General features: G+C 44.7%; 1 protein-coding gene across 1 annotated transcript in view; it reads right to left on the bottom strand.

Moving 5' to 3' along the window:
- SCOC (short coiled-coil protein) overlaps positions 1-16,180 on the bottom strand; it is a 125,839-nt gene extending 109,659 nt beyond the window's left edge. Inside the window, exon 1 of the mRNA XM_025384925.1 lies at positions 16,056-16,180. The gene's annotated coding sequence lies outside the window, so the exon portion shown is untranslated. The remainder of the gene's footprint in view (positions 1-16,055) is intronic.
- Between the last annotated feature and the right edge of the window lie 8,125 nt (positions 16,181-24,305).

The raw sequence follows: 24,305 nt of genomic DNA, 5'->3' as shown, positions 1-24,305 counted from the left end.
GCTGGTCCAAAGCAAAAGGAGAAAATTAGGCCAAATACAGAAATGATCAGAAAGAAAAAAAAGATGTGTAAAAAAAAAAAAATCTTTCCAAAGAAGATGTATAAACAGAGAAATGAATTAGAACTAACGATATGAATGCAGGGGGAAAAGAGTGTTGAAAACTAAATGCCTCATGGATATAGAGTAAAACATCATTTTCTACTGAAAATAATTTTATAAAACCTGATTACACAGCCCTTCAGTCCAGATGTTTGTTTAACTTGGTGAGGGGTCCTGATTTTTCTCCTTCATCTTTTCCGAGATCTGTTCGCTTTGTATTCTATTGTGCTTTCCAGCCGACCTGCTCATCTCCTCAGGAAGGAGCTACGGGGATGCCAGGGCATTCCTGCGCTGTTGCTGGGGCCTGAATTAACAGTGAACTGGGGAACGTCGATAAAAATGAGCACGTGGGCCCGTCAGAGAATTCCTGTACCTCAGAAGTGCTGGGTGTTTGTTTTCTCTGAACATGGCGGAAGGTTAGAAACAGTAAGAAAAGAGGGGCCTTCGGAGAATTTGAAAGGCACTGAATGGATGTTTTTTCATAATCAGAACATTTCTTAGAACAATGGTTTAGGAGGCATCATTCAACTTATAATTTTAGTTCAGAGGAGTGAAGACCTGAGGCTTCCCCTCTGCCCCTTTCTCCCCCACCCAAATATAGCAGACCTTTGGAAAAGCCAAATTTGCATTTAATATCTTTCCACTTCCCATATTAAAAGTACCCCTTTCTTATTGTTGACACATCTTTTTGACTTAATTTTTTCCCCTCCCCTGCACCCTCCACACCTATGTTTCAATATGCTTCATTCAACAAAGAGCTACTAAGTGTCTAATATGCCAGGCACTGTGGACATACCGGTGAACAAAACGGACAAATACTTCTGCCCTTCTGAAGCTTATATTCTAGTTAAATTTTTATCAATGCCAGCTGCTCTGTTATTAATTGATAACAAAAGTATTAAAGGTGTTATTGAGGATTTAAGGTGGTATTCTTTTATCATTCAGGGAACCAGCATCTTTGGTGAGGGGCAGGACCCAGTAATGTGCATTATTAAACTCCCTTGGTGATCTGGACCCTACTAAAGTATGAAAGTGATGACACAGGCTAGGCGCAGTGGCTCACGCCTGTAATCCCAACAGTTTGAAAGTCCAAATTGGGAGAATCCCTTGAGCGTTAAGAGTTTGGGACCACCCTAGGTAGCATAGTAAGACCTGGTCTATAAAAAAAAAATTTAAAGGTAGCTGGGCATGGTGGTGAGCACCTGTAGTCCCAGTTACTTGTGGGGGTTGAGGTGGGAGAAGGTCAAGGTTGCAATGAGCCATGATCACACCACTGCACTTTAGCCTGGGCGACAGAGCAAGACCCTGTCTCAAAAAAAAAAAAAAAAAAAAAAGAGAAGTGATGATAGAAAGTGAACTCCTGCCACAGAAGTGGGAGACTTGCAAGCTAAGCCATAGGAGGGTTGACCTTGTGCTGCCAGGATCTTTGTGGGTGCCTCCTGGAATTTCACCACATGGACAGGCGCTCTCTCTAGTGTGCAGAGATTGTGAGCTCACTACTTTGTTAGTCCCTCAGTGGCAGAGAACCTGTTTGATTAGGATGACTAATGATGTATAACTCCCTATCTCCTAGCACAGTGCCTGGGACAGTGTGAGTGCTCAGAAACATCTAAAAAAAAAGCATGGCTGTCAATTTCACTTCCTAAAAGCTTTGGCACTCTTTTCAGTCCACATGGAAAGATCTTTCGTTGTCTGTGTGCTCCCTGTTGGTCACAGATTCCCAGCCTAAGGTATTATCTCACAAGATGTCGAACTGGAAATTCCCAGCTAGATTCTTACTCTACATTTTATCCAGCTCAGGCACCTAGATTATGGCACTACTTTTAGATGGAGATACTTTTTTGATATTTAGACCACAATGCCAACCTTTTGCACATCCATGCACTGCTTCTGATGCATTTAGCTCATTAAAGTAGGCGGCATCCAGCTGCATCCACCATCTCTCTCCTCCTAATCTACTTTCAAATAACCAAGGCAGCCTATTAACATGTGGTGTTTTCATCAGACTTTGCACACTACTGCCTTTAAGCCTTGTGATCACATCATTTCCCATCTTTTCAGAATGTCCTTTCTCTCCGGTTTTACCCGGACCCATTCTATCCAACTTTCAAGACCCACCCAGCAAACACAATGCCCATCATCCATCGTCTCTGAGTGGGGACAGCAGCAGTCCGAATGACCCTTTTCCACAAGCCTTCTGTGACCACTACAAGCAATCCCTCCTCCTTCTCATTGCTTCGCGCAATTATTTTCTGTAGAAATTACTCAGCATCCTCATTTGCTCTGTAAATTATCTTTTTATACAATTATAGATGCCCACATGTATGCTTAATTAGCTCAATGAGAAGCAGAATAGCACATTGGTAAGAGCATGGTTTGGGGGGGTCCAGCAGACTCAGGTTTAAATCTAGGTCTTCTCCTTGGTGAAGATATGACTTACAACAGGTTACTTCTTGGGATTTCAGCTTTGCCATCTGAAATATAGGGTAAGCGTATCTACCTGTATTAAACAGGTCTTTTATTCTAATTCTCTGATGTGTGGGACCTTGCTGACCCTGGAGAGATTGCTGCTCCCAAAACTGGCCAATTCCTAGAGATAGCAACCAACTGATCTGTGAATGTGCCTTTCTATGCAAACCAACCAATCTAAAGCCCATACCCACACATTACCTCCTTTCTCTGGGCTCTCATCACATTTGGGTCACTAGTCCTGTGTCCTTGTCACTGCCAGGGCCAGGTAGCAGGCCAATGAGGGGTAGACCCTATGCCTCAGAGCCTGCTAAAATTATTCAAACTATCCAATCCCAAGACTAACCTGGACAACATAGTGAGACCCCCATCTCTAGAAAAAAAAAATTAAAAAATTAGCCAGGCACGGTGGCATGTGCCTGCAGTCCCAGTTACTAGGGAGGCTAAGGTGGGAGGATCCCTTGAGCTTGGAAGGTTGAGGCGGCAGTGAGCTATGTTTGTGTCACTGCATTCTAGCCTGGGTGACAGAGCAAGACCCTGTCTCTAAAAAAATAATAATCATAAATTGAAAATAAATAACCCTAACAAATTCCAAGGTGATGCTGATGTATTGTTTAGGTACCACACTTTGCGAATCATTAGCCTAATCATAGTAATCCTTCAATAAATGGTATCCCATAATTATTATTTTATCAGTTCCTTTAGGTCAGAAACTAAACCTTATACCTTGTATCCCCCATATCAAAGAGGCTCGCAGCAGGCACTCAATACAAGATGCTGAAGGCTATTTGACATTAAAGCTTACTAAATAGTGAACTCTACCTATTAAGATACGTTTGTGACTAGTCTAGGCATGGTGGTTCATGGCTGTAATCCCAGAACTTTGGGAGACCAAGACAGGAGGATAAATTGAGGCCAGGAGTTGGGGACCAGCCCGGGCAAGCTAGCAAGACCTTGTCTCTACAAAAAAAATTTAAAAATTAGCCAGGTGTTGTGGTTATGCACCTGTAGTCCTAGCTACTTGGGAGGCTGAGGTGGGAGACTCGCTTGAGCCCAGGAGGTCAAGGTTACAGTGAGTTATGATGGTGCCACTGCACTCCACCCTGGGTGAGAGAGCAAGACCCTGTCTCTAAAAAAAAGAAAAAAGGTATCTTTGTGAATAGACTAGGAACTTGTCTAGTTAGGAATATGATCTAGTTAGCCATTGCTGCATAACCATAACAAATCACCCCAATGCTTAGTGGCTTAAAATAACAACCATTTTACTATATCTCATGATTTTTTGAGTCAGGAATTTGGGCAAGGCTTGCCTGATCAATCTTCCGTTTCATGAGGCATTGATGGAAGTCGTGCAAAGATACCCAACTGGCAGCTGGGCTGAATCATTTATATGGCTGATACCTTGCAGGGATGGCTCGAAGCTGGGCTCCATGGAGACTGTCAGCTGGAGCTCCTCCACTTGACCTTTCCAATGTAGTGGCTTCAAGGTAGTCAGATGCCTTACATGGCAGCTTAGGGCTCTATGAAAGAGTGTTTCAGTTAGTAAGGTGAAAGCTACGTGGCCTTTTATGATCCAGCCCCAGAAATCCCATTTGGTCAGTTTCACTGTACGCTATTGGTCGTCAAAACACTCACAAGCTTCCCCCATCCTCTCCCCAGATTCAAGAGCAGGAGATATGAATCCCTCATTTCACAGGAGGAGTGTCAAAGAATTTGTGGGCCACATTTCTAAACTATCCCATAATGTGTGGTTGCAGCACTGTGTCTAGTGAAGGGAATAAAACAAATAAGCAAATGACCTAGGGCTTTATAATTGTACTCTGCTGTTCTCCGTTCTGAACTTTTGATATTGAATCCTCTTCCCCAATATTTCACTGGAAACCAGGCAGCTTCCCCATGACCATCTTCATCTTATGACTGTAAGTTGGAATGAGTATCCATATACCTGTCAGAATTGCCTAGTGCAGTAAAACCCACAATGAAATGCCCTTCCCTACTGCAGGTTCATTATACAGCATGAAAAATCGCATCCCCCAAGGACACAGTCCCGGTTGGCATTTCTCTCTCCCACTGTAATCTACAATGCCTGGGATACAGGTGTGCTCCTCATTCATGTCTCCAGTGTTGGGATGGGAGCCTGAACAGCCAGATACAAACCCAATGCTCCTGTTGTCTCCGAGGGAAGCACCAGCAGTCTGAATGACGCCTTCTCTCATGTCTCCAGGGCTGTACTCCCTTTGAGATGCTGTGCTCTCTGACCAGCACAACATGTCAGCAGGAACTAAATGATGACCTCAGCAGCAGTCCAAGATTATTTTGGTTACATTACTCTCTGTGATTATCCAAAAGGGAAAACAAAAAGTCATTTAAACATGCAGCTCGTGCTCTTCCTGCACAACAAAGGATCTCCTGAAAATCTTTTATTTTTTAAAATGACATTATAATGTTATGCTTTGTTTTCATCACTTCTATCATCATTTCTTAGCAGAAGCCCAAGTGGCTCAGCTAGGGTAAAAGGGAAAAAAATCATAATGATTCATTTGTATACATTTGTCCTAGTGGGAATTTGATGTGATGGAAATATAAGAATATTAAATTAGAGGCACTCACTCCATTATTCTCTGTTCTATTTGAACCAGACACAAGATACAAACATTACATGGAGCCCAAGAATGCCACAGTAATTCAGTGACACATGAGCCCCCACCAGAACACTTGGTTATTTCTAAACTGAGTGGACATGAGCTTTCTCTGCTCTCTGGTGTCATTGATGCCCCTGTTTTAGTGAATCCTTCACCCCATCCCAAATCAATTCCTTCATTAAAGTCCCTCCCTTAAGATAACAGCTTATGTAGTTCTGGAGAGAATGGGGTCAAGTAAGCCACACACTGAGCTGTCCTGAAGTCAGCTTGTTTCCCTACAAACCTCTTTCAGCAAGGCCTCCCCAGGCCAGTCCTCAGCAGCTCTCTTCCAGGTATCAGAGCTGACCAGCTACCGAGGCCAGTGTATCAGTCGGGATCTAACCAGGAAACAGAAACCACCAGAGAATTCCAAACAGGACTTTGATGCAGGGACCAATTACACAAGGGATGGAAGAGCTGAGAGGCCAGCCAGGGCGGGGTGAGGAATCCAGACTGCAAAGACAGGAAGCTGACACCACTGCAGGGCAGAGGAAAGGGAGGACGGAGTTCCCGGAGCTCAGGGTGCCTTGTGGAGTCTCTGTGTCACTGAGTGGAGGCTGGAACCATAGTGGACCTGTCTGGCAACAATGGAGTGGGAGAGGTACGCAGCTGGGAAGGAGGGGAGAAGGCCTCGTTTCTCCCTCTCTACCTCCACCATCCAGTGCTTCCTATCATCCTCTGATCTTAGAAAAGCAACCTACAAGGGTCAGGCCCCTTTGATTTAGAACAGGGTAGAGGAAGGGCAAGAAACAGATCTCAGGAAAACAAAGCCAGAATATGCACTGCCAGTAACCCCGCAAAGCTGGTCTCACTCAGATCTCTGCAGTCTCTCCAGGCCCCTGCACACACCCACCCCTAGCTCAGGTTCAAAGGTCTCAAGCCACTGACGATGCAACCTTGTGGGATACCAGCCTTCCTCATGAAGGCTCCACTCCCATCAAATCTCCAGCCTCAGTCAACCCGCTCCTTCGGCCTCCCACCCAGTGCTACCTTTAGCTCACTGTGGTTCCCGCTGACTCACCAGTGTCTTTACGGATTTGACTTGATCTTAGATCCATTTCTGTAAGCTGAACTCCAGCTCTAGTGGGTGTGGTCTGGGTTTGGTATCAAATAACCTTCTTTCTCACCACAGAAATATTCTATCCTTTTCTCTTTTCCAGCAGAAGATAGTGTTTGGCTCTCATGATAGGCCCCATTCAAGAGGGAAGGGAGGGAGACTCCACCTCTTTGCAGAAGAGCTTGAAGGGTAAGAGAAATTGCTGTGGACAACTTTGAAAATACAACCAGTCCCATGCAGAGACTTTATAGATCTCCTCAATACTAATCAATAGTTTTTCTCAAAGATTTCCTCCCTCCCTTACTTTTTCTCTTTCTCCCTTCCTCCCTTTTTATTTTCTTTTAGTACCTAGAAAAGTACAGGAAAACTTAATCTTTGGGAACCAGCACATTTCTGAATATAGCTTAATTACAGATTAAATCTTAAAAGATTTAATAGCTCTTTATTTTGTCTTGATTTTGTCAGTCTAGACTCTAACACCTTTACCACTAATATATTCTAATATATGAATAGAAGGAAACTGAACTCAGGCCCTATCCCCATGTTAGAGACTGACTGTGCCCTCTCGAATTTAATGTTGAGGTTCTTTCTAATCCCCAATGTGATGGCATTAGGAAATGGAGCCTTTGGGAGATAATTAGGTAACAAAGGTGTAGCACCTCACTCTCTGGGGTGCCCTTATAAAAAGGAGACTCCTGAGAGCTCTTAGCCCTCTTTTTAGCTACCAACACAGAAAAGGGCCTTCACCAGAACCTGACCATACTAGCACCCTGATCTGCTACTTCCAGCCGCCAGGCCTGTGAGAAATAAATTTCTGTTGTTTATAAGCCACCCAGTCTATGATATTTTTGCTACAGCAGCCCAAACTGACTCACACCCTCAAGAAAGCTGACTCTACTTGCCATCTTCCCCATGGCTGTCAGGCAACACAATCATCTTCTAGGTATGACATTCTTACCCATAAAGTTTTTCTGCAACTTCTCCATTTCCCTGTGTGGCCATGTCAGGGAGCAAACAGATGCTCTCCCTCCCCAAACAACAGGACTTAACAGGAATCAAATCAAAGATTGGGCCTCAGAATTAATTGTACCAGGCCTACTCAGCAGAGAGCAGGACCCCTTGAGACCATGGTTCAGCTCGGGAGACAGCCCTGGACAGAGCAAAGGGCACCTTTGCCAAAGTAGGTCCTCCAGCCCTGGCTGCCTCAGTCTTTCCACCAAGCCCTGGAAAAGAGGCTTTTCTGGTGTGATCTAGCTCCCACAGTGGGAGAGAGAAGAGTTCACATGCACAAAAGATGGTCTTTCCTCTTGAAGTTAAGTGTGCTACAGAGACATTTAGCACACTTGTGTCTAGATGGCCACATCTTAATCAGAATGGGACAGATGGCCACATCTTAATCAGAAACTAGACTTCAAGATCATTGAGGGTAGTGTTAAATCAAGTTTAACCTAAAGCTAAAGGTTTCTCTGTACATCGTGAACTATAGCCTACATGGAAGTGTAAACAAACTGTAGTCTACTGTTGTGCCAATCACCAAGTTTTGATCAATCAAATGTGGCCAAACGTTTAAACCATGTTCAAATAAGGTAAATGCTGAGCTATAACCAATCCAGCTGTTTCTGGACCTCACTTCCATTTTCTGTAAGTCACTTTCCCTTTTCTGTCCATAAATCCTCTTCCACCACGTGGCTGCGCTGAAGTCTCAGAGCCTATTGTGGCTCAGGAGGCTGCCCGATTTGCAAATTGTTCATTGTTCAATTAAACTCTTCTAATTTTAGTGCAGCTGAAGTTTTTCTTTTAACAGAAGATACAAGCAATATACCAAAATGCTCTGACCACCACATAAGCATTTAAATACCCAGTTAAAAGAAAACAGAGGCAAACTGAGAGCAAGTGAAATACCCTTTCTTTGGGTTCTGATTTCCTTGACCCAGGGACCAACTTTTGGGAGCTACAACCATTATGATTACGCTGAGCTTAGCTCCAAAAATCTATCAGAGCTAACACCTCCTTTTTATAAAGGCTTTTTAATATCCTCAATAAAATTAATATGCATAACTCATCCTCACACATTTCAAAAAGAAATCAACACAATGCCCTAACTGATATAAAAGAGACACAACAATATTTATAATAAAATAATGCGCATTTCAATATATATATATATATGCCCAGGCAGAGCTACGCTAGAAGTCACAATCAAGTCACGAGGCCTCACAGATGCGTAGAGGCCCTAGGAACATAATAGTTACAAATGCAGCTCTGACAGGTCATTGTTTTTGTCATCAGTGAGGTGATTTTCTGAAATAGGGAACCACTCCTGACAGCACTCTAAACAAAGCAGAGTATAATCTTCTTCTTGATTGGTATGATCATGCAAAATTCAGTGTATGTGAAAACAAATGCAGAAAGAACTCATGGAATTTTTAAAAACTGAGTTAGATTCTAAGTTCCAATAATATTAGGTTTTTCACCTATTGGGATGTGTACATCCCAGATGAGAACACTCAAAAGTCATGTGGGATACAGGATGAGTTGTTTTTGTTGGCCTCCACCCAGTAAATGATAGTAGTACCCCTATCCTTGTAACAACCAAAAGAAGTCCCTGCAAATGTCCAAAATGACCTCAAAGGCATTGAAACCATGCTCTCAAGTGTTTCTCAGCTAGTCTTTTTGAATGTATTCTAACTGCGAGGAACTTAAGAGTGCTAGGAACTAAGAGCTTTGTATGTATGAAGGTCCAGGTACAATTATTATTTCCTTGTCACACATAAGAAAACCAAGGCACAAAGTGGCAAGGTAACTTCCTAAGGTCACAGAACAAGGTTGCAGGTTGGGGTGGGAGGCAAAAGTAAGCAGTCCAGAACCCACATTAACCACCACTTCCTTCCAGTCGTGGTGGCAGGCACCTGCAATTCCCAACAACTCAGGAGACTGAGAAGGGATGATCATTGGAAGCTGGAAGTTCAAGACCAGCCAGAGCAACATGGCGAGACCCCATCTCTAAAAAAATGTTTTTAAAATTAGCTGGGCATGGTGGTGCATGCCTATAGCCCCAGTTGCTCATGAGGCTGAGGCAGGAGAATTGCCTGAGCCCAGGAGTTCCAGGCTTCAGTGAACAGTGATTGTACCACTGCACTCAAGCCTGGGCAACAGCAAGAGACCCTGTCTCTTAAATAACAAAACAATTACCACTCCCTTGCTTTGTTTGCCTCTGCATTTGTGAGACTTTTCAACCTGTTTCCTACTGATAGGTCTAGGTTCTGACAACATGAAAAAGACCTCCAGACAATCACAGAAGACTCTGTTGACTTATTCTGTCCTGTTTCTCTTTCTAAGCATGAAAATCCAGCAACACTGTGTCCACGGACTCCGGAAAGTGTCCTCAGAGCTTGGTTCTTAGCTCACCTCTGTGACCCTTCCTGAGTTTGCTTTCATCCATGGGTTGCTGACCTATTTCACCCATTCGGGTAATATGATAACTAAACCAAGTAAAAGGGGCATAATTTACTGCCTGCCCCTGCTTTTTCCAATCATCCCATTTGAGCCTCGCTAATCTTTTCCTCACCTCTCTCACCTCTCCTCACCTCACCGAGCTCTTCCGTTTGCTCTGTCAGACCACTGGGTACAGCGATGATAACCTGCCTTCACTCCCGGCGTCATCTCAAACAAAGGTCTGTTTCACCAAATGGGGTGTTTCAGCAGCGAGCAGCTCACCTCTCACCCACAGCTACTCTGTGCATGGCTCAGGAAGAGTCTCTGAGCACAGATCTGGAATGCAGAACCCCCGGCCTCATGCTCACCTTTCTTTTAGCTGTACATCAGCAGCAAATTCTAGTTGGCTTACCTGTGCAAGCTGGTTGGAGCCTCTGTAACACTGATGGTCCTAAATTGCTCTGTGGAAGACAAGGTCTCATGCTCCTTGCAGGAATATCATTGTCAAGCAAGTAAACATAAGTCACAAGGTCTTTGAAAATTTGCTAGGTACTCTGGCCATGAGCTCCACTAGCTCTCCTCCAAGGATAACATCCAGCTGTATGAGATAGTTTAAAGAGACGCAAATGCACCCAAACAGGATTATGCACAGGATTTTAATTTGCCTGTGCCTAAACAGTTACTCTAAGAAAATTTTCAAATCAACACTTTGGTGTTATTCTCTGATATGGTTTGGCTCTGTGTCCCCACCCAAATCTCATCTCAAGTTGTGATCCTCAGTGTTGGAGGAGGGGCCTGGCGGGAGGTGATTGGATCATGGGGTGGTTTCTAATGGCTTAGCACTATCTCCCCGGTGCTGTCTCCTGATAGAAGTCTCAAAAGATCTGATTGTTTGGAAGTCTGAAGCACCTCCCCCTTCACTCTCTCTCTCTCTCTCCTGCTGCCATGTAGGAGGTTCTTACTTCCCCTTCACCCCTCCGCCACAATTGTAAGTTTCCTGAGGCCTCCTCGGCCATGCCTCCTGTACAGCATGTGGAACTGTGAGTCAATTAAACCTCTTTTCTTTATAAATAAGCCAGTCTCAGGTAGTTCTTTATAGCTGTGTGAGAATGGTTTACTCATAGCTATTTCTTCACCAACCTCGCTTTCCTGTGCTCCTATTCAAGGAGCCACTATCATTGAGCCCAACACTCTATAGCAGAAACAAGGAGAGATGACATAGAAAGACAAGCAAAGAGAGAAACCACAGCAAAAAAGGACTGTAGGGCAATTTTTTGGAGATTATATTTTTAATCCAATGTACCAAAGATAGGAGTCCTTGAAAGCCCTGAGAGCAAGCCCAGCCTTATAAAGAACGCGTTTCACCTCAATCAAGTCACAATCAGAATCCACGATGTTTCTCCTCAATCTTCACCAAACAGAGGTGCCCATAAACAGAGACCTTGTTCTCTTTCTCCTCTTTCCTTTCTTCCATCTGTAGTTCCTTCCATTTTTTCTGAATAAAACAAATACAGAGGCACTAGTCTAGTACAAAAAGCCTTTCTTTCATAGGTCTAGTAGAGACCCTGGAAATATTCAAAGCCCATCACCCAAGAAAAGGCAGGGGAACAATGAAAATATATTTTCTGAGTTACATCAGGAAATAGAATGTTTTAATTCACCTTTCAAACACTGTAAATTCAACCTCTCAGTGATTAAATTGAAGTCTAATAAGAAAAGATGGCATATCTGAGTCACCTCTCTTGTGTTTTAATCTCCTTCTCCTGCCAGCTGCACTCTTTTGACAATAGAATCCAGTCCTGCTTCATATGACACCAGTGTCCCTTGCCTATCCCTCCTTCCAAGCTCTGGTCACACGTTCTCTAAATCCTTGCTGGCCATCTTCACCAGATGTCCTTCAACACCTCCAGCCCGAACTCACCTCCCCTTTGCACAATGCTCCTCACTCCTTATCCCTCCATACCTTCAGCCCCCTTTCCCATTCCTGGCTGGAAGCAACCCCATGGTATGTTTGCTTATATTCTACTTTGTGCCTGGTACATGATGCATCTCAGCACTAGACTATAAGTTCCTTAATAGTCAAATCTGTGTTGGATTCATTTTTGTATTCATCACATCATTCAGCAAGTGCCTTGCACACTGGAGTACTCACTAAATATTTCATGAACGCAGAGGGCATTCAGCCTTTTCTGTTGTTGGCAGGGAAATCAAAGGGACCCAAATGAATGGGGAAGGACTGGAGCACTATTGTGGCAAAGTCTGGGGTATGGGAAGGGAGCAACATCCTCTGCAAATGCCTTACAGAGTGCTGGTCATTCCAAATGTTCAGTAAGACATAGTTGACTGACTGACCAATGCTCATTGCTCTTGGAAAGCTGGTGGAATGGTGGGGTGACGACACTTTCTTTTCATTAGCCCTAAAGGCACAGTGTCAGGAGCCAGAGCAAGGGGGCACGTTGCATACTCTTTCTGCCCAGCACCACAGACAACAAACCCCAAGTCTCTGCTCCTGCCGGACTGCCGCAAACATATATAACGTCTACAAATTTTGGATGAAAGGTAATAGGTCATCACCATCATTATTACAGTTTTCCACTTTCCCACTAAACTATGAGCTTCCTAAGAATGAGGATCAATCTACCTTAGTACTTAACTCATTCATCTTGATAGCTATGATGCCTGGCACATTGGTGCTCAATGAATATGTGTTGAACGTCGAGTTCAACGTAACATAGAGAGATCTTAATACACATGAGGCTAAAAATATGTATGTAAGGAAATGTGATTATTAAGAAAAACTATTAATCAGCTGTTTTTTAATGTTCCTGGCAAATGGTCCTGGAATGAATATGCTTAAACTAAAATTTAAAAAAAATACATCAGAACAATTTCTTTTCTCTCTCACAGTGTGTTTTACAGACCTGCATCAGAATCACCTGGGATATATTATACATAAAGATAATATACATGTTTCAGATTCATGTGTCCCCACTCCAGAATGAGTGAATGTTATTCTTTGGAGTGGGCCTGGAAGCCTACATTTTAAACATATACTGTAGGAGTTCAGCAAATGAGTACACTAAAATTTCAGGACATTGGCCTGGAGTGACCAGTGAGAGAATTGTTATGGGGAGAGTTGATACACCCTGAGACTCAAGTATCCAAAATACCTAAGGAATTTTCTCTCTAGGTTCTTCAAGCATACGATAGATCTCTTTTTGTCTCTGATGACTTAGAGCCAGGAAACTGGTCAAGGTGACCTCACAAGATTCTTTCCAGATATGTAATGCTATGAAAAACACACTCGCCATCATTTCAACACATGGAAGTTCAATGTGCACAGGAACGAAACTCTGGACCTGTCATTTCTTTGCTGGTGATGAAAATGGCTTTGCTAGTTTGTCTTCCTTTTCAGTTGCTTTCTCTTCTGTTAATGAAGTCCAATATTATTGAATGCCTTCTTGGTGCAAGCCTCATGCTAGAAGCTTTGGAAGGAAGTTAGAATATGAATCAACCATCCATGAGGAGCTCACCACTCAGGACATATGATGAGAGGTATGCATATGGAAGTTAAGTAGCAACTCAAAACACTAGGGAAAATGTCATGGGACAGTGTTTGCTGAGTGCTCAAAATTAATTATATTAAAAATAATGTCTCAGGGTATTCTGAGGAGAGTGATCATTTCAAGCTGGGAGTATTGATTTGACCCAGCCTCAAGGAATGGGGGAGGATTTGGAAAGGCAGAAAGGAAAAGGAAGGGTGTATCCAGGAACTGGAGTGGCATGAGCAAATTTTAGATGAGGAGAGGTAAACCCACTTGACACGAGTGAAGGTTTAATAAAGAATGGCGGGAAATAGATGAGTAAACTGGAGAGCTGCTTCATGGAGGGTTCTAATGCTACACAATGAGAATTGTGTACATCTTCTTAGAGGGAAATTAGAGGATTACCGGTAAAACTTTTGAGAAAACATTATTTATTTAACTAGTTAGTTTTTGGAGACATGGTCTCACTCTATCACCCAGGCTGGGATGCAGTGGTGTGATCATAGCTCATTGCAGCCTGGAACTCCCAGGCTCAAGCCATCCTTCCACCTCAGCCTCCTGAGTAACTGGGACTACACTACCATGCCTGGATAACTTTTTGTTTTCTTTTTAGAGATGGGATCACTATGTTTCCCAGGCTGGTCTCGAACTTCTGCCTTGACTGCGCTCCCAAAGCACTGAGATTACAGGTGCAAGCCACCATGCCCAGCCGAAAAGTAGTACTTTTACAAGATTAATCCAATGGCAGTTGTAGGGTGATTTTTGAAGAGAAAATATGTACAGTAGGTAGACAATTAGAAAGCTATTGCAATGGACCACATATGAGATAAAAAGACTCTAACCAGGGTTGGAGCACAGTATGAACGAAAAGCAAGAAAGAAATGCAAGAGATGTTATGAAGTGAAGAAAGGACAACGAAACTCAGTGACCAACTGTACATGGGGTTGCAAAAGAGAGAGGAATCAAAGATGGGCATCCTTTTTCATCTCGTAAGTGTTGATCACCGCTTAGCCATACCCAACCTTTTGTAGACGAAGGTGTTTCCTCTGTTTCTGAGCATTTTTCCCTTGACTCATATCCACTTCAGTAATAACCCTGTCTGTGCATTTCTAGGCATTTCTGTATCGCATGCTGCTACGAAAGAGATGTCCAATTCCACTTGTTGAGAGCAAACAGAAACTGGCGAAAACCAGGTCATTGTTCAGAGGTAAGTCATATCTTGGCACGTCTGCTTTTTAATGAAAGTACTCTGGCTCAGATGTAAGTGTGTAGCCAGCAAGAAGTCATTGATGGATGATAGTTCCATTGACAGACACATGGTGGGAGAACAATGATAAGGAAGAAATGTTAGCACATATGGTATGCCATCATTTCAAAAAACGGAACTGTAATTTCTACACTAGGTTTGTTTCCTAGGGGAAGAAAATGCAAGCTATTCTTGGGGCTTACTCAACAACTCAGAAAGAGAAGAGAAAGCAGACCCTGAAGCCCTGGAGGAAGATTCACTGTGCTCCAACTCAGACACAATCTAAAGCACTTCTTGAGCTTCTACAATGAATGAATCTCTGGTAAAGTTTGCAAATAAGGAACTTGAAGCAGTGAGGTCAGATGAGAGAGAGATTGGCATGGCATTCACCTTCCATCCCAGAGAGAAGGGCAAGTGCTTTGGTTAAGGATGGCCTGATTATATGGAGTGTGTCTTATCTGGAGGAGGGTAGAAAATGTCTTAAGACATCTCAATCAAAAAATCCAATGTTTGATGGAGATAGGAATAGAGATGTCTCCTACACATTTGGAAACAGGAGCTGGCTTCAAGGAGAACCAAGGAACACTGCAGAAAGTGGTAGATGAGGTTGTACTTCTGGAAAACGGGACAAGATGAATCCTCCAATTAGATATGGGTAAAATCTGGGGAGAAAGAACTGCCTAATAAACATCTCATCACAGCTAGAAAATGGGGGTTATTCCCACCCTGGGTCTGGGCCCTCTAGAGCTGTGTGGGCAGAAAGACTCAACGGAGCTTGAGTGCTTGGCGGAGGGTGGAAAGAGCACCTCCGCAGACTGCTTTGGCAACAGTCCACTATGCTGTGCAGGTGTGGCAGGCTGAGAGTGGGAGCAGACAGACGACCTATGTGAGAAACAGCAGTCAGCAGTGGAAAGAAGAGGCAAGAACCGTCTGAGGACCCCATTCATGCCTGGGATTGAAGTTTCTGCCAGCTTGTCACCAATTCTGCCTGTGCTTTGGTCCTTGCCCAAGAGGCAGAGACTGATGCGAAGATTCATGGCACTGTAGCCAGAGGTGCAGCGATATCTATGGTGCATGGATTCCCCTAGCAGTTCTACGGACCTGGCAGGGCAAAAGGCTGCCACATGGAAACGGGAGGATAGAAACAGCCATGATTCTGATGCTGGCTGGCACCGAAAAGTGCTTATTATACTCCAGGCACTGTGCTGAGCTCTTCACACGTTCCAATGCTTTCAATCTTCACAATGAACTTACAAGAGCTATTACTATCCCCTAAGAAGACTGAGGCACAGACAGGTTAAATAACTGACCTATATTTATACAACCCAGGTTCCTCACCGCCATGAGAGAGCTCAGATGACTCGCCCTCAGTTTGGAGTCTGAGAAAGAAACTCTGAAGAAGAACAGAGACACAGATTGCTGGGCTCTCCCCTAGGCCAAAAACTCTCCCTTAAACACTGGCTCTCACAAGCAGATGCCTTGAACAAAGCCGGTGCCCAGCTAAGTGAAAATCTTTCACCTACCTTCCAGAGGTCACCCTGATGCAGACAAACAGAAAAGATAAATTTGCTCAGCTTCAGATGTAGCCATCGTTTCTATCACAGGCAAGAGCATCTTCGGAGTGATGAAAAGCTCTATAATTTTAAATGTGTTATTGGTCTAAGCACAATTTACACTAGGGATGAAAAAAAGGAAGAGATTTATGAGATGTAAGATAGAAAGATAAACTCTTGTCCCTTAGTGGCTATTAGAAACACTGCTAACATACCATAAATGTGTGAAAGATGACATGATTATTTTGCATTTCCACTGGGCATTTCATATGTTGCAAGAATTTACAGGGACCAAAGTCCCCAGTAAAGATGGTAGAGTCTGGGGAGGAGGGTAGAGAAGGCCCCACTGACCAAGCCCCCATCTGGGATGGGTATAGGGCAGGTGGCTTTAGGCAGAGACAGCATACTCCATTGCCTAAGATGCAACACCTACCAGTATCCTCTTTATTTCCTGCCTCTGGCCACCTGCTCTGGGGGCAGGTTCGGTGGCCAGGCACTGCCCCACGTTTCATAGGGCTTTGGTATCAGATTCTGGGTCTAAGTCTTCCAGTCCATCACAAAATCTGAAACAAGAGAGGGCAGCCAGGACAGGAGAACTGGCAAGGTTCATCTACCTACCCCCAAAAACCTCATAAACATAAGCATCCAGTGAATTAGTGCCACCAACCTGGCCCCAAGAGTCACAGGAGATTTTATCAAAGAGAAAGGGATTGGTGAGCAGAAAGTAATTTACCTGAAACCCACCTGAAATTATTCTCATAGCTGGCCAATCTGGACCGGTTTTCCTGGCAGGGACATCATCAGCATCAACATCTGAAAGCCCAGTCACAGGAAGTTAGTCACAGCGCAGGCTGCTGAGTCAGGGCTGGGATGCAGGTCGCATAGAGTCCTGGGGTTAAACCGGGTGATGTGTCCAAAGCTCCCCTGGCCCAGCAGCAGCCAGTGCCTTGAGCAGGAGGTAAACCCAGCTCTGATCCCTGGAGAAACACGAGAGCAGGCTGGGGCTTTTAATTAATTTACTCATTTGTAGAAATGGGGTCTCACTATTTTGCCCAGACTGGTCTCAAACTCCTGGCCTCAAGGGATACTCCTGCCTTGGCCTCCCCACGCTCTAAGATTACAGGTGTGAGCCACCATGTCCAACTTTTGGTTTTGGTGGGACAGGACAACAACTATTGGGAAATTAGGGTTCTAAGATTTGCCCATTTTTTGGTGTCATTGGTCATTTCTTGTGGAGCCAAGTACAGGGTATATGTCCCATGGCCTATAATAGAGAAGGCAGACGACTGGGTGAGGGTTCACTTTCTGCAAGTTGGATATCTTTCCAATGGACCCACTACTCTCAAATACAAATGTTAAAAGAATTAGCAATAGAACATCTACAAGTCAATTGAGGTGTCCTAAGGGGAAGTGCTATGGAAAAGGTCTCATGAAGCACTTGTGAAGTTAGTGATATGGAGTCCTTAAATGGATGGAAATGAGGGCCACATGTCAGAAGTCCTGGATTTCACTATCGTGACTCCTGTATCTGACCAGGAGAGTACTTTAGTGGCTGTATCCTATATTTAAATTTAGGCTGCAAATGGAAAAACAGTTTTTACAACTCTAAATACACTTTCTACTACAGAGAATGGTGACTGAAGCAAAAGTAAAAATAGCTGCTCGCACCACGGTTTGAGAAAATCTAAATCTGAAAATGATCATTTTTATTTGCATGCTACCAAATAAGGACATTGGGGAAGCAATGAGTCACCAGTATGTTAGCATTTACCAGATTCCAACATGATGTGAAGATATTCTTTAAGATGAGATTTGAATACGCTCTAATCTACCTTAAGCTTTACCCTTGAAGTGTAACCCTAAGTTCCTACCTGAAAAATGGGCCATCCTTGGGAGACTCAAGTGGGAGGATCGCTTGAGCCTGGGAGGTGAAGGTTGCAGTGAACTGAGATTGTGTCACTGCACTTCAGCCTGGGCAACACAGTGAGTCCCTGTAAAAAAAAAAAAAAAAGGCCAAATCACAGCTCTACAGCAGTTACAGCAGTGCTCCAATTAATAATTTCAATGCCTTCAAACACTCGAATACAAGGGAGTAAGACCTCACATCTGAAGAGTACCTTAGGCTTTTAAAAGTACTTTCACCTACATTATCTCATTTGATCACATTTGATTCTCACAAAATCCTTGAGGCAAGGTGTTTGTAAGTGTGTGGTTGTCATATTAAAATATCATTGAACTGTGGATCTTTCTGTGGAGACAGGATGAATCACTACCCTGTAGGAAAAAAAAAAAGGAACAAACAAAGGAAAACTAGGAGGTTTAGAGATCTAAGCTCCCTGTTAACAGGCCCCTGTCACATGGCCCCTGTATAAACCAGTTCTCTTAAAGTGCCAAAACCCAGCAGAAAGCTTTAGAAATTGTTTACAATCCAAGTGTGTTTTCTTCTTTTCTATGCTTTTAGAAGACAGTTTAAAGAGAGTTAGGGAATGCTCTGGTCTTTTGTTTTGAAATTTTCTTTGCTTGTTGTCTGGTTGTCTGCAGACTGCGAGATTGGTCTATTTGCTTTAAACAGACTGAACAACTTTTAAAACAAGCAGGCTGTTATGATGGGTTGACTCATTTTGGATGTGCAAAGATGTTTACTGAGCTTCTCATTTAAAACTTGAAAATTCTTCTGTCTCAGTGTGACATAGTAATAGTTTAAAGGGGAGCGCCGTCTGTTGTAGTGTTTTGGAAGGTGGCATAAGAAAAATGTCTCTGTTCTACAGCATAATCAGCTATCTGCCTCTTCTCAAGGATTCTTCATGAGCCTTGGAAAGAAATCCATATCATTTAAGTTCCCAAGGGCAAACCACCTTTGCCAAGAGACCACTGAGTACAATTTCCAAAGATGGAACACATTTCTTGTTATGCTTCTGGTTTAGCCCAGTATCAGAGGTGGCGTCACTCCCTGCATCCCACGGGAGAATGTTTTCTGGAGAGTTGGGGACAACTGCAATAGGTTTTACATATTATCACAGCAAAATAATGAAATAAATAAACGAAGATGACATCCACACTACTGCCCTTCTTCACGCTACAGAGGTGGTGGGGTGAAAAGGTTGGGGGAGGGGGTGGTGAAAGGGATTACCAACAAACCAGGAAGCTTACACTTCTGTCCCCTTGGCCTGAGTTAGCACCCATCTTTGTGGAACACAACTCGCTGTGTAGGGGGTTTCTCCTGCCAGAAAGGAGGCCATGGAGTGAGCAAGTCCGGGAGTGCTGGGCATTAGGACATCAAACAGCAGGTCGTAGGGACCAGGGATTAGGAAACAAGAGGTCTGGTCCTGCCTCCCTCTCTAATTATTTGTGTGACTTTAGACTAGGCATTCTACCTCTTTCATCTGTAAAATGAGAGGGTTGGACTACGTATTCTCCAAGGTCCCTAACAGCTTCTAAAAAAGAAACATGTAGGGAAGTTGTGAAGCAAAACATGATGATCCCTGTTATCTGTAAAAAGAATAGACCTTGGAGGTGGTGCAAAAATAATCCGCAAGGATTCCTTGCGGTGGGTTGGAAAACTATAAGGAAATGTAGAATTGTGCGTCGTGTATAACATGAGTGGAGATATATGAGACAATCTAAAATGGGGCACATGCAAGCTCACATCTTAAAGCAGAAAAGTCAGGCTTTTGAACCGAGGCTGGCCCTATTCTTTTCTACAATCTCTCCCCATGATAATGTAGCACCTTGTGCACACAATTAAATGTCAGCCACAGAAAACATTTCCCTTGGCTTTGTTGTTCCAGAACGGGATTCTTTTGTCCTCAATATAATGGATATGCAGAAACAATGATAGAACAGAGATTTTTTTTCTAAAGCGATGACAAACACACTGCTGCTTCCTCCCTCTCTCCCTCCTTCCTCCTTATCCCCACCCCCCAAAATAAATCATTGTTCCAAAAAAAAAAAAAAAATCTCATTGTCTATTGTCCACGGAGATCAAGATCTGCCTAGGAACAGCTCTGGCGGGCGCCACAGCAGCCCCGAGCAGCCGGTAGGTGGCGCACGAAGGCAGCGCAGGCGGAGCGCGGGGCCGAGCCCAGAGCGGGGGTCTCACCGCCCCCACCCCTGCCGCCGCCGCCGCAGCCGCCGCCTTCCACCCCCTCTTCGCGTGCTAATTGCTGGATACTCTACTGGGACTTCGGTCGGGGAAAAAGAAAGCGGGAATGGGAGGCGGGGAAGGGAGGTGGAGAATCCGGTTCCGAATACACAAAGCCTCCGGGGCTTCGGCGTCCCAGGAGCAGGGCGCCCCCGGCTTCTTCCCCTCCTCCTCCCTCCCTGGGCGCGGGGCTGCGGCCAGCCGGCCTCGGCTTCCGCCCGAGGGGCACACAGACCAGCGGGAGGAAAATGGGGACCGCGTGCGCAGCCCCACGCGCCGCGGCGCCTGACGCCGGTCCGAGCCTGGGCGCTTCCCTCCCCAGCTCACCCATCCCGGCCGCGGAGCCCGGACCCACCCCGGGCGCAGGCCCGCCTGGCGGGAGTCGCCCTCCTCTCGAGGAATGCCGAGGCCCGCAGGAGGATTCCTTGACCTGACCTCGGGCCTCTGAGCAGCGGACTCTGGCTGCGCCCGAGAACAGGAGGCTCCCCCAGGGGGTGCCTGGGCCGGCGGGCGAGCCCCCTTCCCGGAGGAACCGCGGGGCCCATGCCCTCTGTGTCGGGGCTAACGCTGTCAGCTCCTGCAAAGATGAACGACCCATGTGGTCGCCTGACCCCCCAACCTCTGCTTGGTGGAACATGATGTTAAAGAGTTCTGCTGGCCCTAAAGTCAGAAGCCTGGATTGAAACGTGAGCATTGACACCTTGCGGCTCTGTGACCTTGAGGATGTTCCTAAACTTCCCAACTCCGCACCTCCCCAGCTATCAAATGCAGGGAATAATACTTACTAGGAATGTTGTGAGGATTTTTTAAAAGTGCTTCTTAACTTAGCAGGAAGCCTGGCAGAGAGTAACTATCATTATGAACAACCCGACTCTCCTTGTAGGAGGAGGGAGAGGCACAGTTTGCCGCCCTTGAGACAGACCTGGCATCGCTGTTGCAGAGACTCAGGAGTAAGGGTTCCCAGCCGAGGAAACGTGGCTCCTAACAGGAGCTCCCATCTGTTCTCCGCTGTCCCCAACCCCCATCCTCCTCCTGCCCTGCTGCTGTGATTGTGTGGGGCACTCCCCCTCTCCCTCCGCTCCCTGGATAGACCTGTGATTTATGCCCCTTCTCTTTTGGAGAGTTCTGACAGAGTTGTATCACCCGGGCTTGGGAGGCAGACACACGGGGTGGAACCCCGGCTCCCCCATTTGCTAGCTGGGAATTTAACCTCTGGGGCTTCAGTTCACTCCTCTATAAAATGGTGGGCCTGATACCTACTACGGAGACAGGTTTTTTTGTGATGATTAAGGGAAATACTGTGTATAACTGCTGGCATGTACTGTCTCTTCAGTAAATTTGAAAATTTAAATTTTACAGTTGAAATTAGGTTAGATTATCTTGCAGAAAATGATGGTGGTTGACTGGAATTTCCAGATTTCCACCGAAGGTGAACCCAGCAACTGCTAACAACTTCTTACTCCCATCTGAGTCAGCAAGGTTATTTCCCTCCAGGAAAAGAGCAGAAATCCAGTGAGGCCGCATTCTCCCCAGAGCCTCACAGGTGTAACTCAGACACTTACTTAGGTTTAGATGGCCATTTTAGAGCTGGAAGAGTCTCTGGGGGTGGGCCTGGCTTTAAAGTCGCATTCTGAGCCATTTGTGTGTCTGGCTCATCAGGGCCTCCTTCCTAGCCATCCCCGCATGCACACTGCCACCCAAGCAGAGGTGTGGTGGCTGGGGCAAGGGACTGAGCCAGCATCCACCTGAGGCAGGTAGGTCAGGAGCTGTGGACCCTTCTCTAAAAGGATACTGGAAAATTTCCATGAGCATCGAATTTGTATAGCTGTTAGAAGTCCAGGCATTGGGCAGACTGATTCCCAGAGGCGGTGACAGGACCAACAGGCAGCTATGGTTGCCAGCCTCCCAGATGCCCTCCAGTGACCCTTGCCTCCTGGTATTTATGTTCTTATATATTCTCCTCCCCTATGAAGCAGGGCTAACCTGTGTGATCAAGTGAATATTGCAAAATGACAGTGTGACTTTCAAGCCCATAAAAGGCATTGTGGCTTCCACCTTGCTGTCTTTTGTATCACTCATTCTGAGGAAAACTAGGCACCATGTCATGAGAACACTCAAGTAGTTGCTTGGAGTGGCCATGTTTCAAGGAACTGAGGCCTCCACCATCAGCCAGCAGCAACTCACCAGCCATGTGAGTCAGCCATCTAGGAAGAGGATTCTCTAATGCTAATCACACCTTCAGATGACAGCAGCCCTGGCCAAGAGCTTGGCCTGGTAAGAGACTCTGGGCCAAAATCATGCAGCTAAGCTATCCCTGAATTCCTGACTCACAAAAAAACTGTAAGATAAAAATATTTCAGCCTATTTGAGGTGCATAGATGCTGTATAGATGAACAAAACGGCAACATAGTCCCAGGCTTCCATTGGCCAATGCGGGGCTAATAAGGGTTCTGTCCCCCACTTAATCAGCTCTGCTAGTTTCATATATGTCGGGGGTCTAAAAACTTTTTTTTGACCTCACCTGAGGCCCCACCTTCCAAGGATCTAGGGGGAAAAAAACAAAAAAAAAAAAACAAAACAAAACTCAAACCAGAATCTCTTAGTAGCACCAAGTTAATAGTAACCCTAACCTGTGTTTTCAAAAAAGTGTTGAGAGTAGGGTGTCCCCTCCCTCCCTGCACCTTCTCCCCACAGTCGGTTCTGGCACCTGGCCTAGGTGTAAAATTTGTCAGCACTGTCACTGCTTTTTGGTCTTATTATGAGTGTGTCTGCTCTGATGTGTTGGTTCCGGCATGTCATGGGGGAAGTGTGAGCACAGAAGAGGAGGCTGTGTCAGATCTGTCTTTGTGTTGGCAGCCTGCCTCTAAAAAGGCTGCAGGTGAATGGGAGGAGACAGGTTATGATGACCTGAAGGGTACAGAGCCAGGCTGCTCCACGGATCAGGTGTGAATGCTAAAGTGGTCAGGTCACTTTACTTCTTTCTGAAGCTTCCTGGGTCAGTTGTAGGACGGGTTACCTGTAGATAGAGACATGAGGCTGAGTCCATGACCCTAGCAGTGGCAAACTCTTATGCACCACTATCTAGTAGAAGTCTTCCAAATTTTCACCATTGCTCACACTTAAGAATCATGTTTTTGGCTGGGCACAGTGGCTCACGCCTGTAATCCCAGCACTTTGGGAGGCTGAGACAGGTGGATCACCTGAGGTCAGGAGTTCAAGACCAGCCTGACCAACATGGTGAAACTCTGTCTCTACTAAAAATACAAAAAATTAGCTGGGCGCCTGTAATCCCAGCTACTCGGAAGGCTAAGGCAGGAGAATCACTTGAACCCAGGATGCAGAGGTTGCAGTGAGCTGAGATAGTGCCATTGCATGCCAGCCTGGGCAACAGAGCAAGACTCATCTGGAAAAAAAAAAAAAAAAGAGTCACGTTTTTAATTCAAGCAAAGCTAATTAAAATAAATCACTAGATAATAATCTTGGGCTGACCAAATGCTACTTGAAATCTGTACTTTAATGAAATATCTGCCAATGAGCATAGTTAACTCATATTTTTAAGTATAAACGAATCTAAGATATCTGAGTGGGTGTTTATCCTGTTCTGCTAGAGTTCTAGGCTGGTTATTTGGTGTGGACTTTGGATCCCCTAGATAGCGGCCTGTAATGGGGTTGGTTTGTCAGAAAACATCAACCTCTTGAAAACCATCCTGATCCCCTAAAATCCATTTCTTATTTTTGATGTGACACTGTTTCAGCTTTTTATTTTTTTCAGAAAGTTTTATTTCTGCTATATTTTTAGATTCAAAAGTATTTATTTAAGGTGAACAAATGATACAGCATACACAACTGCTGGAACTGCTTTTTTCATTGAGAACAAAAAGGGAATACCTAGGACAAGAATATGCAATTACCACATTTATTGTTTTCAGTGAATTTTTGTCAAGTTTATCTTATTGTTAATGTGATGATACAGCAAGCCTTGGAAAAGAATAACACTTGCGTTAAAGAACAAATCTAGATAAAAATGGAAAACTGAGTTACCCACAACCCACAAGGCCTTCTTTGGGAAGAACTCTTGA

This window comes from Theropithecus gelada, chromosome 5 (assembly GCF_003255815.1).
Source record: "Theropithecus gelada isolate Dixy chromosome 5, Tgel_1.0, whole genome shotgun sequence".
Classification (NCBI taxonomy): Eukaryota; Metazoa; Chordata; class Mammalia; order Primates; family Cercopithecidae; genus Theropithecus; species Theropithecus gelada.
Note: the sequence above shows the minus strand (reverse complement) of the source record. Positions and strands in the feature narration are given on the sequence as shown.